Raw genomic sequence first — 16,439 nt, 5'->3', positions numbered from 1 at the left:
GGAAGTTTTCAGTCAGACTTCTCCAGCACTACATGAGCCAAGATAGCCACTGATAGTAGTAGCAGTACATGGTTAACCTTTGTGCAAACGGGTTCCAGGGGACTCTGTCAGTAGATATCACAAAAATTTGTTGGCATTAGTAAATTAAAGAGCTTCAGACTTCTATAGTCTCTGGAGACAAAACTGTCCTTATTTTGATCTGTCACTGCCCTTATTTTGCCTGTTACTGTTGTTTTGAGATATTAACTTACCTACCTGTCTCTGATGCAGACCCAGTTTTCTCCATCCATGGTTTCTTGTCCTATGTCTGCATTTTAGGCCTACCAGCACAATCTCTCAGATCAAAATATCCCACTATCCTGCCTTCATGTCCTATTCCCCATTGTCCTGGTTCCAGTTAGGACAGAGTTAATTTTCCCTCATAGTAGCTGGTAGGGTGCTATGTTTTGGATTAGGATGAGAAGAGCGCTGATAACATGCTGATGTTTTAATTGTTGCAGAGCAGTGTTTACACCAGGCCAAGGACTTTTCAGCTTCTCGCTCTGTCCTGCCAGCGAGCAGGCTGGGGGTGCAGCAGGAGCTGGGAGGGGACAGACCCAGGACAGCTGACCCAAACTGGCCAAAGGGGTATTCCATACCATCTGACGTCATGCTAAACAATATATAGGGGTGGCTGGCCGGGGTGGGGGGCTGGCTGCTCGGGAATAGGCTGGGCATCGGTCAGCGGGTGGTGAGCAATTGCATTGTGCATCACTTGTTTCTTACACATTATTATTGTTAATACTATTATCATTATCACTATTATTATTATTGTTATTATTATATTCCTGTCTTAATAAACTGTCTTTATCTCAACTCACCGGCTTCACTTTCCCGTTTCTCTCCCCCATCCCAGAGAGGGAGGGGGGAGGGTGAGCGAACGGCTGTGTGGTGTTTAGCTGCCAGCCGGGTTAAACCACAACACCCATGTTTCTAGTCCCAGACCTTCCTCCTTTCCCTGACAGGATGCAGTCACCTCTCCTTGTCCCAGGCCACTGCCCAGCTCCTTCTGCTACCTCGTTCTTCAGTTTTATGACCTCTGGAGCCTCTAAAATGGCTTAATGCTCAAACTACTAGTCAATGAGACAACATTAAGTGGTCTAGGAAATCATTTCATTTGCAGATAAAGTATGTTTTCTATTCAGGTAGTGACCCACAAGGAATTCAGATGGTTGAGAAGCTTTACTGGGCAGAATACTTAGGAACGGCAGCTCCAGAGTACATTTCCATGTTAATTTGTCAGTAAGCTTTTTCTTGCTGCATATGTGACTTCAGATATGTAGAAAGATATACTTTTTTCAATCTCAGATAGTAGACAACTTTATAATCCTTTGGGTTGGCAAAATCTATGAAATCTTTAACTGTGCACTTTGGCCTAACTTCATCTTTCATCCAAACCATCAACTCTATTTCTGTTCCCCAAACCCATCTATTTTTACACAAGGACTTTGTATGTTATACTCTGCACCATGCTGGCCATTGCAGTCTCTCAGTCTTCACTTCATTCACTCACACAGCTTCCAGAGTGTTGTGGCTTCCCAAAAACTTCTGTTTCCTGTGACCTTGTTTGCAAGCTCCAGCACTATTGTCTTTAACTCAAGTCTCTGTCTGGCAATAATCCCAGTGCTTCCAGGCACATACGTCTTCTCCTCGCCTTTTTCTTTTGTCTTTTAAACTATTCTTTCTCTTGTTACTGTCAGATATAACTCTCTCCTTGGGTTCAGCAGAGCTTCTCCTGCAGAATCAGGGCTGTGCTTACCTCTCTGCTCCAGCACCAGCCTCTGCCATGCTGCTTGTTTATGCTGCTGCTCCCTGTTCACCGTCACACAGCAGAAGCAAAGTACCTCTTGGTGACTGCAGTGTAAAAGCAGACACTAACTTTTTAAAGTGACAAACAAGGTTTATCACATTGTCTTTGGAGAACTTCTATTCTGGCCTGTTTGTGGAAAGCTTTTTACTTAACTTTTCTACAAAGTCAGAAAAGGAAATAAAAAGTACCATATTTTTAACATGTTCCCAAATGTTGTGTGCTTCCCAGTATCTCAGATAAAACTATGCAATTAGGCAATTTTAAAACTTGTAAAAGCTGCAGACAATGCAAGATCAGACAATACAGCATAGACATAACACATTAGACTGTGTTACTTATAAATTAAGAGACGACATGCATAATAGGGAAAGGAGTGAATTGAGGGCAGGAAAGGAAATGGAGGGCTGAAATTCCTTCAGCAGTCTCAGTGGTTCTTAAACAATTGTATCTAGTTGCATGCTCCAAGTGTTTTTGGACTTGTCTTGTTGCTCTGTAGGGTGGGAAGCTCTTCCTTCTGTGGCTGTTCCTTCAGAACAGCCAAGTACCCTTTTTCTATTCTGGGCTCAGGCTTCTTTCCTAGTTTTCTGTAAACTCATGCACTTGATGCAGGCATGATCTCTGCAGCCATGAAAAAACAAAGTCATTGTGGCCTGATTTAATACATTTTGGCAAATAAGCATAGTGAGTGGGATTCTCAGCAGAAGTTTGGCTACTGAATACGGCTTTAATTCTTGGGTCTCTCTCTATTCCTTCAGCTGCCTGGCTGACGGACAGTCCCAGGCAACACTTACCAGTGCCCTATTTTTTTTATTACAGTATTCCCAGGCATTAAAAGAAAAAGGCCTTTGCCCAGCTCAAACTCCATAGTGCCTGATAAAGCTGATATTTATATTTTTTGTATGAAGCTGTCTGCAAGCCATAAAAAACCCTCTAACCATTACAACATACACTCTGCCACTGGGACCCTTTTAAGGGGTGACCTGCTTTCTTAAAGAGCTTCAGGCTTGCAGAGTTCTTCATTAGCGAAGTGTATGGGAGAGAGGTTGTAGGGCACTCTGGGACCTGTGACTGTCCAGAAGTATCCGATCTATCTTCTTAATTTTAATTATCTGCACAGTAGTGAAGGCAGTATGTCAGAACTTTGTTCCACATTGGGAAAGGGAAAACATATCTCTGACACTTTGCCTATAATACTATATTTGATTTCTTCAAATGATGGGCAGGGTGCTAACCAGAATCACACAGGAGAACTCTACAAATGCTATCAATTTCTATTTAATAAGTTAGGAGTGCATATACAGAGAGGCAGCAGAAGATATAGAGGTATTTATGTAGAATATTCATTTTTGTACTTAAAATCTTTCTCTGGTAGTTCAGGCAGAGATGGCACTCTGTTCACCTCACTGGGGGAACTCAGGGTTTAAATAAGTCTTCTCTAGCTAGTTAAAATTTCTTGGCAGATTATTACCTTTGTCCTTAATTGCATTCATTTCCCTGTGGAGAATCCTTGGAGAGAGGTTCTCCATTACATGGCTGCTGGGAGATTTCCAACAATTCATATTTTTCCCAATTAATTTCAGGCTGAAATATTGATTCATTTTTGGAATTAACTGATAATAGGACTGAATTTCTGGGTTGGAGAGTCAGATCTGTGTACCATGGGGTATTATCACTATATACTATAAATTTATGCCCTGTTGGATGAGTCTGTAATGTCTGCTGTATAGATGAACTCACCCAGTTTTGCTTCAGAAGCAAATTGAAAGGAATAACATGATGATGACTTAATGCCTTTGAAGATAATGAAAACATCAACAACTCTTTAGCTCGTGGTGTGAGAAGCTGGTGAGAATACAAGATCTGAATGCTGTAAATAACAGATGTTCAAATTGAAAAGTTTGTAGATGGTAGATAAACATTTTCTCCACTTAAGCCTAAAATATTACATCGAAATCAGTGGATATCATGCTATGGTATGAATAAGTTGTCAATGGCTGTCAGGTTTTAACAAGTCCAACTTGATAGGGATGCAAAAAAAAAAGAGCCCAAAAGCATTTTCAGGCTCATTGCTAGGACTTCATTCTGTCTGTATTAGTTTTTAACCAGTCTCCTGACAGCACTGTTGAAAAGAGACATCAATTTGAAGTTAAACATAGCATGGCATCCCTGCTTTAGTTAGGGAGCACAATATTAGGACTTTCCTCAATGTCACTCTCCAAAAAATGACTCCTTAAACTGTCAAAGTACCTTAAAAGGAGCGAAGTATAAGGGTGTGTGGGTTTCTGTGACAATGTCCTCCAGACTTTCCCCACTTCCAACTTCTTCATGTGCTGCTGTTTCATGAGATGATCGTAGAATCAAAGAATGGTTTAGATTGGAAGGATGACATTGAAGATCATCAAAGCACTTTTCCTATGGAGACAGGCTGAGGGAGTTGGGGTTGTTCATTCCAGAGAAGGCTCCAGGGAGACCTTACAGCAGCCTTCCAGCACCTAAAGGGGGCCTACAGGAAAGCTGGGGAGGGACTCTTTGTCAAGGGCTGTAGTGATAGGACAAGGGGTAATGGTTTTAAATTTAAAAAGTTTAAATTTAGACTACATATTTGGAAGAAATTCTTGACTATGAGGGTGGTGAGGCAGCGAAACAGGCTGCCCAGAGAAGCTGTGGATGCCCCATCCCTGGAGGTGTTCAAGGCCAAGTTGGATGGGGCTGTGAGCAACCTGGTCTGGTGGCAGGTGTCCCTGCCCATAGCATGATGAAAGCTCTGCTGGACTGCCATAGCCCCTGGCAATTTTTGAGTAAGTAGCCCCACTGTGCTGGTGTGCTTACACCCAATGAGACCTCATGTTCTGAGAACTGAAATGATTCTTACATATTATCAGATATCCTTAGATTATGTTAATAATTTACTGTTTCTTGTTATAGAGGTCTGCTATTCTATGCAAAAGGACTATTTAAAGTAATAAAACCTTTCAGCTTTAATCACCTGAGAAATGCCTGTGTCTTCAACTAATTCCCAGAAATAATGCATGTCCATGAAAGAGAAATTTAGTCTGATGTGAGTGTACTTTTTGGCATTCATATTGCTATTAGCCAGAGATTGCTACAGATCTGGAAACAGTCTACAACATCAGTTAAATTGAAATAATTTGCATTTTTTTCTCAAGGTATCTGAAGAATTCTCCATAATAGTAATAATTTCAACAGGACATATGTATGTGTATGTGTTAGAGGTTGAGGGGGGGCGTTGTTTCTTTATTTTTCACTAGCAAGTTTATTTTCCTCCATAAAATGTTTGGATTTTGTATCTATTTCCCATGCGTATTCCTTGGATCCATTACCATACGTATTATGACCATATATTATATGACCATAGCATTGTAAATGCTCAGTCAGAGAAAACAGTTGTAGCAATACACAAGTCAACTAGAAAATTAACAAGCTTTCTTGCAAAGCAGAAAGAAATCTGCCCAAGCACAGGACACAGATAACAGCAAAAGTATGAATAATATCTGTCTTTAGGATATATGAACTTCCAGATATTACTTACCTCTACATCTTTGAAATGTAATTCTAGCACCACTGTACTTTTGTCTGGCTTATGACTTTGGGGGCTAGATGTACCCCTAAAGGGAATCAAAATACCAAAGCAACCATCGCATCCATGTGTGTAATTTAATATAACACCCCCCCCCCAAAAAAAAAAAAAAAAAGAAAAAAAAAAAAAGAGCTGGAAAGGCATCATAATCCCTGAGGCTGGGCTCATACAAACAGACCAGCAGTGATTCATTAGATTCATTTTCACCTTGGTGTCAGGGTCCTGGGGAAGGATACTGCCAAGCTCTGCAACCTCTTCTCCCACGCTGGGGGTTTGGCTGATGTGATGCAGACACATGCCAGGCTGCAGGGAAGCCAGCTAGCTCAGGAGAAAGAGCTGTGAGAAATCTTGCCAGTGACCTCCCCTTCTGTCTTGAGTTCCGTGTTTCAATCAAGCCTCAGCCTTGGTCCTTGCTTTAGCTGTTCTGCAGGCATGCTCTGCCTGGCCATGCACCTTGCTGATCCTGACTGTCTTCAAGACTTGACTTCCCAGGCTGGTGCCTCAGAGCTGCCCCATCACTGCAGACATATCTGGAAATCATAGGAATCTTGGCTGACCCTGATCAACATCACCAGACCCTGTCTGCTCCCCTTCCACTGCTAATAATGGGTCTGACCCCTTGTTGGTGAGGACACCGCCCCAGCCTGTCTTGCAGTTGCCTTCAGCTCCTTGCAGTCTGCCTTGCTGTTCCTTGACTTTTGTTAATATATTTTCATTCATCAGCTAAATATCAAATTATGATAAAAACAACAGTTAGCATTTCAAACAAGCTTACTAAACTGTGTATTTGAGATGGAGAAGGGGGTGGGACATGGTGAGAAGATGTGACATTCTGGTCAGGAGTTTTTCCAACATTTAGTACCTTCTCAGATCATTTGGTTCCCCCCATATGACAGGACAGTAAGCACTTTATGGGGACATAGAAAATGGAAACTTAGAAAATACGGTGTTTTTTAACTGATGTCAAATATTCCTGCCTATTATTGCTTCATCTGAATATATTTGCCTAACATAGCACAGCAGTACTTGTCACAGTGACTTGGGATTGAACTGGCACCTTTGACACTGTGTGAGCTCTACATCCTCACAAAGAGACTTTACATGCAAAGATTATTTCCTTTTCCTGTATTAAAGGCAGATAGAAATGACTGGAGAAAAATAAGTTGATTGCCACTAATCATAAACTTTTGTATTAAGGTTCCGATGGTACATCTCATACACCAGGTTGCTATAGTCAGGGTCTGAGCATTTTTGAGGGGCTCTGACTAAATGATAGGGACAGAAAATCTCAGATATCGGATGAGCAAGGGTGGGAAAACAGGGGAAGGGACTGGGCCTGTGGAAGAGAGGGGACTGGTTAGGAGCAAAGGGGGAACATTTAAGGGGAAAAAAAAAAGTCAAAAGAAAGACAGAAGAAAAACTCTAGATGGATAGAAGTCACTGTACTCCATAGCTCAGCAACCTGTATTACCTTTATTTTCTTTCAGCTGCCCCATCAGTGCATCACTCAGGTTATTCACACATCACATTGTACCATTTTGCAAGAGCAGCTTTCGTCTGTACTTCCAACACATGGAGTCACAAGCTTCTGTGACCTCTGAGAAGCCAGACACGATGGCAAAGAGGAGGTTTCTGTGGGCACTGCTTCTCAAAAGTGAAGTTAGCGCTTTCCTGCAGGGAAACAATCTCTTTGGTGTACTTCAGTGCTGAGATAACATTGTACTATCTGCAAACAAATTATCTGTATTGATCTGTCCAACTAGGTGTGTCTGCCAACGTCATTAACTCCCTTCTACAGCTAGAGGAGCAAAAGACACCTCAAGTAGCTGATAACACCATTTAAATGCATTCTTCCTGCAGATATTTCATTCCCCTAAGAACCCCGTGGAATTAGATACTCCTTTTAATTATTTAATCCTGGACCATTTCATATTCAGACATTTAGTAAACATGCTATACCCTATTGTAGGAGATTATAAAGCACGTGCTTGGCATGCTTGGAGCTGAAAAAGTTACTAGATTTATTATTCACAGCCACTGGTTAAATTTTTGTACGCAAGTAGGATAGACAACTCTAACAACTAGAAAGAATTTAGTGTGGAAAAAAGAATTAGTACAAATATTTAATCTTATTTCTGTTTTCTGAAAAGGAATCTTGAAGTAAAGCTGGGCTGAAAAAAACATGGACTCCCCTGCTTACCGTATAGATGAAAAGTCTCATCTCTCTTCTTCCTTGTCTTTTGCCTAAATCTTGAAAAATAATTATCATATTATACACTTCCTTAACACAGTTTATTTTTTTTTTTGTTTTTGTTTTAATCACAGGCTCATAGGCTAGCTGCAATCTTTTTTTTTTTTTTTTCAAGGAGAATTTGAAAAATGTACCAATCAGTTCCTGACGTTTAGCTTTCAATGTTGTTTTAGAAGCCTGTAACCTATCAAAATTAAATTTATTTTCATCCATCTGGGTGAAAATCTTTTAAAGGGTCAGGGGGTGTAGTTTCAGAGACTGATATTCTCTGTCCCATCAGGAACTCCTATTGCAGAATAACCTCCTGTGAAGTTCTCCCATTTAGATTTGACATATCTTTGAATGTTTCTCTTCAGCTGGCTTCAAAGATCTTGAACCTGATGCATCACTAGCATCCTCCCTCTTCCTTAATATTAGTGTTCACAAGATATGAACCTGGCAATACACGAAAATGAGACACTGTTTCTCATGTATTTCAGTCACTTGTCAGTTTACAACAAATAGTTAACCTACTCACCTTTCAGAGGTTTTGAAGGAGGAAAGGACCATCAAGAATTCCTGGTGCTGAGTGGAAGAGGATGCAGTACAGAGAACACCACAAAATCAAAAGGACAAAGTCTTAAAACAGCATTCAGTTAAGCAGTGGAATTTCTTGCCCCAGGAAATTGTGGGTGACAACAGTTTACACAACTTAAAAGGACATTTGACAGGTTAATATAAGAGAAATACAATTGAAGGTTGTTAAATACAGTGGATGCCCCTGAGACACAGACTGTTAGAAACTGGAAGAATATTACTGGAAAATGTCGTGCTTTGTCTGTTCTAATACTTCTACTCCCCCTCAGACAGGTATTTCTGTCTCTTGCTGGAGATGGGATACTGGCAGAGATAGACCTTTAGTTTGACCCAGGGCAGGTCTTCTTACATTCCTGTGCAAGTAACCACTTAACTGGGGTGGAGGGAGGTATTTCTGGCTTGGGTTCTTTTCTGGGATGGCATGTCAGAGGCCAAAATGGGACACTGAGATTGGGGGAGAGAATCACAGAATCACAGAACTGTAGGGGTTGGAAGGGACCTGAAGAGATCATCAGGTCCAACCCCTCTGCCAAAGCAGGTTCCCTAGAGCAGGTTGCCCAGGAAGGCGTCCAGATGGGCCTTGAATATCTCCAGAGAAGGAGACTCCACAACCTCCCTGGGCAGCGTGTTCCAGTGCTCTGTCACCCTTACCGTGAAGAAGTTCTTTCACATGTTGGTGCAGAACTTCCTGTGTTCCACTTTGTGGCCATTGCCCCTTGTCCTGTCCCCACAAACCACTGAAAAGAGGTTGGCCAAATCCCTCTGTCTCCCACACTTGAGATATTTATAAACATTAATAAGATCCCCTCTCAGTCTTCTTTTCTCCAGGCTGAACAGACCCAGGTCTCTCAGCCGTTCCTCATAGGGGAGATGCTCCAGGCCCCGTATCATCTTTGTTGCCTTCTGCGGGACTCTTTCGAGAAGATCCCTGTCTTTTTTGTACCGGGGAGCCCAGAACTGGACACAGTACTCCAGGTGAGGCCTGACCAGGGCAGAGTAGAGGGGGAGGATCACCTCCCTTGACCTGCTGGCCACGCTCCTTTTAATGCACACCAGGATCCCATTGGCCTTCTTGGCCACCAGGGCACACTGTTGGCTCATGGTCAACCTGTCGTCCACCAGGACCCCCAGGTCCTTCTCCGCAGAGCTCCTCTCCAGCAGGTCATTCCCCAGCCTGTACTGATACATGCGGTTGTTCCTTCCCAGGTGCAAAACTCTACACTTGCTTTTGCTAAACTTAATTTGGTTTCTTCCTGCTCAGCTCTCCAGCCTGTCCAGGTCTCGCTGAATGGTAGCACAGCCTTCTGGCCTGTTGGCCACTCCTCCCGGCTTTGTATCATCGGCATACTTGCTGAGGGTGGACACAGTTCTGGAAAATTCTTGGATACTGGCAAGCTCTGCAACCTTTTCTCCCACACTGGGGGTTTGGCTGATGTGATGCAGACACATGCCAGGCTGCAGGGAAGCCAGCTAGCTCAGGAGAAAGAGCTGTAAGAAATCTTGCCAGTGACCTCCCCTTCTGTCTTGAGTTCCGTGTTTCAATCAAGCCTCAGCCTTGGTCCTTGCTTTAGCTGTTCTGCAGGCATGCTCTGCCTGGCCATGCACCTTGCTGATCCTGACTGTCTTCAAGACTTGACTTCCCAGGCTGGTGCCTCAGAGCTGCCCCATCACTGCAGACATATCTGGAAATCATAGGAATCTTGGCTGACCCTGATCAACATCACCAGACCCTGTCTGCTCCCCTTCCACTGCTAATAATGGGTCTGACCCCTTGTTGGTGAGGACACCGCCCCAGCCTGTCTTGCAGTTGCCTTCAGCTCCTTGCAGTCTGCCTTGCTGTTCCTTGACTTTTGTTAATATATTTTCATTCATCAGCTAAATATCAAAATATTAGAGACTGATAGACTTAGAGACTGAATAGACTGATGGACTACAATGTAGTGCTGTTATTCAGAAGAACCTCAACAGGCTGGATAAAAGGGCCAACAGAAATCTTATAAAGTTCAGGAAAAGGAAATGCAAAGTACTGCACCTGTGGAGTTATAACTCCATGCACCAGTATATGCTGCAGGATGACTGGCTGGAAAGCAGCTCTGTGGAAAAGGACATAGTGGTCCTGATGGACACCAAGTTGAAAATGAACCAGCAATGTGTCCTTGCAGCACAAAGGCCAATGGCCTCCTGATCCGCATCAGAAGAGCACTGTCAGAAGACTGAAGGAGGTGACCCTTCTTCTCTGGTCAGCAGTGGTGAGACGCATCCGGAGTGCTGGGTCAATCTATTGGTTCCCAGTACAAGAGGGACATACTCGAATGAGTCCAGCGAAAGGCTATGAAGATGATGAAGGGACTGTAGCATCTGTCATACAAGGACAGGCTGAGAGAGCTGGGATCATTTAGCCCAGAGAAGAAAAGGCTTGCGGTGATGAACTTAAAAAGTTATATAAATATTGACTGGGTGGGACTGAAGACAAGAGATAATGGACATAAATTGAAATACAAGAAATGCTCTTTAGACTGAACATCTTTATTTATTTATTTTTTAATGTGCAGTTGACAGAATGCTGGCACAAGTTGCACAAGCTGCCAAGAGAGGTTGTGAAGTTTCCTCCTTGGAGATCTTCAAAAGCTGCCAGGATGTGGTCTTGGGCAACCTACTCTGGGTGGCCCTGGTTGAGAAGGGGGTTTGGAGCAGATGGTCTCCAGAGGTCCCTTCCAGCCTCAGACATTCTGTGGTTCAGTTGAATAGGGTGGTTTGTCTTTGGTATCAAAGAACTGAAGCCTGTGCTGCCATTTCTGAGCTATACCAGATAAAACTTGATCACATTTGTTACAAATATCATATGAAAACAGTCAACTGCAGGGCATCGATCTCTTTCTTTAATGGAAAGGTTGGTGCTTGTGAGAAATAACTTTTCTAGAAACACATTTGGAGAAAGAGCAAGATGTGTATACCTTACTGAGTTTATTTCCAGATAACAGAACGATAGCTAGAACAGAAGAACCCTTAAAAAAAAAAAAGAAAGAAAGAAAGAAAAAAAAAGCTTATACAGCTTTTCATTGCAACATGGCTTGCAGTCCCAGATAGCTGATTTTAATAAAAGAGTCTTCTTCACTTCTGCTAATCAGATTAGGAGGCATGCAATTAAGTATCAGCTCTTACTAAGATAGAAGATTGAAGACCCCTTCCCAGGCATTGATAGGATAAGGAGCTGGAAAATCTTTTCTGTGTATTTGGTAGAAGGGAGTAAAAGAATGAGGATTATACAATATCACAGTGAATTTTAAGAAAGAAACTCAAACACATGCCATTAAAATTAAACCAAGTATCCTGCTAAAGGAAATAGAAAGCTTTCTGTTTCTGGGCCTCTGAAACACAGCAGAAATATTCAGGACTGCATTCAGGATGCACAGAAAATATTTTGCCTACAAATGATGCCCTTTGGGTGAGAATCACAGTATATTGGTAAGAGAGGGAAAAGCTCCTACTGTTTGTACTAGTGTATGGTGTTACTTTCCATGAATAAGAAGGTTTGGTCTGCAAGTCTATCAATTTAACAGACTCCTCAATTTAACAGAGTGAAAGCCCCGCTGTCTTGCCCGTGGAAGAGGACCTCTTCTATTGCTCTCAGTAGTTACCAGGCCCAACTCTGGCAAAATAAACCCAGGAATCAGTAGTCACTGAAGAAGCTTTCACCTCTGACTTCATCTTGCTCTGTGTCAAGGGCTCTCAAACTGTGGCATATAAACTGTTTCAAAGAGCTGTGCCTGTACTGTGCTGCTACCATGGCAGCTGTGAATCTCATCCCAATTCATTTAACAGCAAAGACAAAGTGAAAAGCATCAAGTGGTCCAGCAGCTTGGTGAGGCTGAGCACCCCTGCAAAAGATGTCCTGGAAAAAGCAAGATGTCCTGCAAAGCAGGGTTGGGATAAGTACAAGCCCACCTATGTCCAAGCACAAAGCTTAGGATGTAGAAGTACAAACAGAGCTTCCCTAATCTCTGCTCATGTGTACAGCACCTGGCAATGGCAACATTTGCTGCTGAGAATGACAAAATCTGGTCAAAGAAAGTTTGGTCAGTATTACTTATGACCAGGTATACAAAATGGAGGCACCAGGAAGAAGCAGAAAATGAATTGTGAATGTTAATGAATTTCCTCTTGCAGCTTTCATCTCATACATCACACATTAATGCAGCCTTTAAAATTTTATTTTATTTTTCTAAAGTCAGTAATAGAAAAATTAAATTATGCATAATATAACTTACAAAGAGTCTGAAGACTTTCAAGAAGGTGAACAGAAATTTCTGAGACTATTGCAAAAAAAAAAAATATTATGGTGCTACCTACTGAGAAAAGTATTTGGAGCCCTTTCTAAAACCACTCCGAAGTGTGTTTGTGGACACCATCAGCTACAAAGGATTTACTGCAAGGATGGCAACTCTCAAAGCTGGTGACAGACTGGAAATGAAGTTGGCTTTGCCATTCAGGACAGATTGGTGAGTACTCCCCTGTCCAAGTGCATGTTACACGCGGATGTAGTTCATACAGTTCCATTTGTTAAAGTGAAAGGTTGTTCTGTGGCATTCATCAGTCTGAAAACAATTACTGATCTCATAAAAAGTAATTGCCACACAAAGCATCTTGCTTCTCAACAAAGATATGGAAAATAAACAAACAAACAAAAACGAAACAAAAAAAACACAAACCACAGCTCTCAGGGAGACTGTTAGTAGAAAGAAACTCTCCACACAAATTGCTATGTCAGTGTTACAGAGATGTGTGAGCTGAAGCAGATGTGTGATATCTGATATGTGTGAGGTGAAACATAAACCAGAATTGGACAGTAACCAGTCTGCATTTTCAGAGATCTCATGCCCATAAAAACAGTTTAAAATGGGTTTCACAAAGCTCTGTAATGAGAAATTGTGCTTGGGAGACCAGATCTGCTTTGCCAGCCTGGTCACAAGCACCTTGCTGCCCTCAGCATCATCCCTGCTCATCCCAGCCTCAACCTCCCACTTAGGGGAATGGGCAGAGCCATGCTCCTCTGCCTTGCAAAGACCTCCCATGTCTCCCCACCATGAGGCTACTGTTCTTCTAATAGTCAAACTTGTGCTTTAAAAAGCCTTACTCCTGCACCCATTTAAACAGCGTCTTCCCATTTTTATACACATATTGAGCTGCTTTCAGTACAAAGTATAGTATATAAAGCAGATCCCTTTCCATAGCATGGCTATGTGGATATAAAGATGGCAGTTTCATTGTTACTGTTACGCATAGGGCAAAGAAAAAAGTATTGACAACAGCTGAATGGATCCATACTAAGATTTCTATCTGTATAACCATAAAGAAATCCCTGCTTAGCTATAATAGTTAAACCAGCACAAGAACTGTGCTAAGAACTGTGGTCATGTAATCCAGAGCGCCTGAAGTACTGGGATTTACGTTACTGCACATCAGCAGGGTACCATGATAATCTGTAGCCTTAAACATACACTAACTAATATGAGTGTATAGTTCCTTTAAGCTAATTTTACTTCTCGGATCAGATGGATTAAAAAGAGCATGAACAGAGTTGCAAACAGAAATTTGCAAAGTGGTGGTAATATAATAATACTAAGTCATAAAGCAATATCCTACTTTTCTTATGCTGCCAGAGCTGGGGTGAAGTGACATTAGTGCAACAGAAAGAAAGAGATTGCTTTTGTAGACTTCCTGGGCAAGGTCTTTCAGTGGGGTGTACCAAGCTGAACAGAATCAAGCCTCCCCCCTTACTGCAGTAATAAATAATTACTGAACCAAAGCAGATAAGGGAAATTACCAATGATCTTGAGAATGGTTCTTTTAATATGGAACAGAGCACTGTTAAAGCAATTAAATTGCTTGTAAAAAACAACAACAACAACAAACACAAAAAACACACAGCAGGATTTTAACAGCTGCAGGTATGTAAGTCTATAAACACTACTGCTGTGTTTTCAGTCAGGCATGGTTTACACCACGGTCCTAATCTGTTCTACGGTGCCGCTTCTCCTGTCATACTTTGCTACTCCTTTTTCCCAAAGACTGTATGCGCATTAGCAGTGAGAGGCAGCAAACCCTGCCTGCCGTAGTGATAGTTTATGCAGTCCCTTCACACCCTGCCACATGCATGAAGGGAAGTCTGTCTCAAATTCTGAAATGTTTCCTTTTGAGCAGGAATGGAGGCAAGGAAAGGAACTGTGCAACAGAGAGCTGGGAGGGAGGGAAGCTTTTCTGTAAGTCACAGCATGGGAAATATAAGAAGAATTTCCAAGTGGTAAACCCAGAATTCAATTCAGGACACTTACCCTCATGTTGAAATTCTAAAAAAAAGGCATTACATAATCTTTATGCAACAAAGTGATAAAACACAGCTTGTTTTTATGCTATCAAGGTCTCAATTTGCTTATTCAGATTAGAAGCATCTGTTATTGAACTGAATTTCCTTTACTATGTGAGCTAGTAAATGTAGCTCCCAAATGAGCTACATAGCTGAAAATATTTGTGAATATTTTTCAGTATATGTTGACAGAAGCTTCTCTTAGTTTTTCTTTCAAAACATTGCTGATTGGGGTGGGATAACAAGAGATAATACCTGCACGTTTGTCCTGGTTTTAGCTAGGATAGAGTCAATTTTCCTCCTAGCAGCTGGTAGGGTGCTATGTTTTGGATTAGGATGAGAATAATGTTGATAACACACTGATATTCTAATTGTTGCAGAGCAGTGCTTACACCAAGCCAAGGACTTTTCAGCTTCTCACACTGTCCTGCCAGCGGGCAGGCTAGGGGTGCAGCAGGAGCTGGGAGGGGACAGATCCAGGACAGCTGACCCAAACTGGCCAAAGGGGTATTCCATACCATCTGACGTCATGCTAAACAATATATAGGGGTGGCTGGCCGGGGTGGGGGGCCGGCTGCTCGGGGATAGGCTGGGCATCGGTCAGCGGGTGGTGAGCAATTGCATTGTGCATCACTTGTTTCGTACACATTATTATTAGTAGTAGTATTATCATTATTATTTTTTTCCATCTTAATAAACTGTCTCTATCTCAACCCACAGGCTTCATTTTCCTGTTTCTCTCTCCCATCCCAGAGACGGAGAGGGGAGGATGAGCGAACAGCTGTGTGGTGCTTAGCTGCCGGCTGGGTTAAACCACAGCAGTCCTTTTGGAGCCCAACGTGGGGCCCAAAGGGTTGAGATAACGACAGATCTGACCAGAGTGTGTTAAACCAAAATTAGTATAAGTATTAGACCTGCTTAATAGTTGCTAGTCACAATGTTGATTGCTTTTATCTCGGGTCTGCTGTGCCTGTTTTCCAAATTGAGTTATATAGCACATTACTTATTGTATGTGTTCCCTGTTGTGCTGTTTATCCTTTCTGGGGCCTGGTTTAAGATCATTATTTTACTGTGCAGTGTAACACTGGCTTATGGTATGATGAAATTGCTGATCATGAGACTAATCTGGTATTTGTACTCAGCACTGTTGTCGACTGTACTTTGGAAACCATACCTCAGAAACTATTATCAAGTACACCTATTACCTTATTTCTTCAGGTAGCCAATGCCAGTTTTGTGCTTCTCATATATACCTGCTGTTCAAAGGTTAAGTTTAGTGACATAAAACATTCTCTGTCATGATGATTAATTGAAGGATATCAGCTGATAGCCACTGCACTGAAGTCAGAAGTTTCATACCTTCTTGTTGCTTGACAACAAATTCCCAAGAAATAACATGATACAATGGCTTTCTACTGGCTAGTCATTCTTGTATGTGTAAAAAAGAGGATGGATTTCCTGATAAAAGTAGAATGCTGTTAAGGAACACCTTTTCAGAAGTACAGAAATAGAGAACTGTAAAGCTTTTATACTACAGATGGACTAAATACTGTTGTATCTTCTGCAAGTACGGAAGCTGGCCCAATTACGACTTCAATACAATCTTGGTGAATAAAGAGGTTTTAAGGCATGTCTGAATTACTGCATCTCTGAGCAAAGTGAGAAAATGACAAATGAATACAAGTTTCCTAGGGGGAGATATTTTTTCCTACTTGTTCACTCTCCCTTTCTCCTTCACCCCCCTTCTTATAATGCAGGCTAGTTACGATAGCTTTTCAAGATTTTGAATACCCTTGGGATG

General features: G+C 41.9%; 1 long non-coding RNA gene across 8 annotated transcripts in view; it reads right to left on the bottom strand.

Moving 5' to 3' along the window:
* Nucleotides 1-703: 703 nt before the first annotated feature.
* The window catches only part of LOC310882736, a 216,791-nt gene continuing 201,055 nt past the window's right edge, over nucleotides 704-16,439 (bottom strand). For 4 of the 8 annotated variants that reach the window (XR_014573121.1, XR_014573122.1, XR_014573123.1 and 1 more), the window contains 3 exons: nucleotides 8,216-8,262; nucleotides 6,919-7,697; nucleotides 704-6,170 (listed from right to left, as the gene is read on the bottom strand). This is a non-coding gene — a long non-coding RNA (uncharacterized lncRNA). The remainder of the gene's footprint in view (nucleotides 6,171-6,918; nucleotides 7,698-8,215; nucleotides 8,263-16,439) is intronic. The other 4 variants (XR_014573125.1, XR_014573126.1, XR_014573128.1 and 1 more) reach the window with 4 other exon arrangements.

Source organism: Anser anser (genome assembly GCF_964211835.1).
Source record: "Anser anser genome assembly, chromosome: 1".
NCBI lineage: Eukaryota > Metazoa > Chordata > Aves > Anseriformes > Anatidae > Anser > Anser anser.
The sequence above is the reverse complement of the archived record's forward strand: the minus strand, read 5'-3'. Positions and strand labels throughout refer to the sequence as shown.